Below are 817 nucleotides of genomic sequence, written 5' to 3'. Positions count from 1 at the left end.
GTCATAATTCCACTAACCGTGTTTGGAGGAAGAAGAATGATGAGTACCATCCCAAGAACACCATCCCTACTGTGAAGCATGGGGGTGGTAGCATCATGGCTTTGGGGGTGTTTTTCTGCACATGGGACAGGGCGACTGCACTGGGCCATGTATTGCGAGATTTTGGGGAACAACCTCCTTCCCTCAGTTAGAGCATTGAAGATGGGTCGAGGCTGGGTCTTCCAACATGACAATGACCCGAAGCACACAGCCAGGATAACCAAGGAGTGGCTCTGTAAGAAGCATATCAAGGTTCTGGCGTGGCCTAGCCAGTCTCCAGACCTAAACCCAATAGAGAATCTTTGGAGGGAGCTCAAACTCCGTGTTTCTCAGCGACAGCCCAGAAACCTGACTGATCTAGAGAAGATCTGTGTGGAGGAGTGGGCCAAAATCCCTCCTGCAGTGTGTGCAAACCTGGTGAAAAACTACAGGAAACGTTTGACCTCTGTAATTGCAAACAAAGGCTACTGTACCAAATATTAACATTGATTTTCTCAGGTGTTCAAATACTTTTTTGCAGCTGTATCATACAAATAAATAGTTAAAAAATCATACATTGTCATTTCTGGATTTTATTTTTCGATTATGTCTCTCACAGTGGACATGCACCTACGATGACAATTTCAGACCCCTCCCTGATTTCTAAGTGGGAGAACTTGCAAAATAGCAGGGTGTTCAAATACTTAGTTTCCTCACTGTGTGTGTGTGTGTGTGTGTGTGTGTGTGTGTGTGTGTGTGTGTATATGTATATATATATATATATATATATATATATATA

The 817-nt window shown here is 43.3% G+C and overlaps 1 protein-coding gene across 2 annotated transcripts in view; it reads right to left on the bottom strand.

Annotated features, from left to right (window-relative positions):
• Positions 1-817, bottom strand: part of LOC123985457 (clathrin heavy chain 1-like) — a 179953-nt gene that overhangs the window by 21556 nt on the left and 157580 nt on the right. The window lies entirely within an intron of this gene.

This window comes from Micropterus dolomieu, linkage group LG17 (genome assembly GCF_021292245.1).
Source record: "Micropterus dolomieu isolate WLL.071019.BEF.003 ecotype Adirondacks linkage group LG17, ASM2129224v1, whole genome shotgun sequence".
NCBI lineage: Eukaryota > Metazoa > Chordata > Actinopteri > Centrarchiformes > Centrarchidae > Micropterus > Micropterus dolomieu.
This window is presented reverse-complemented; position numbering and strand designations above follow the sequence as displayed.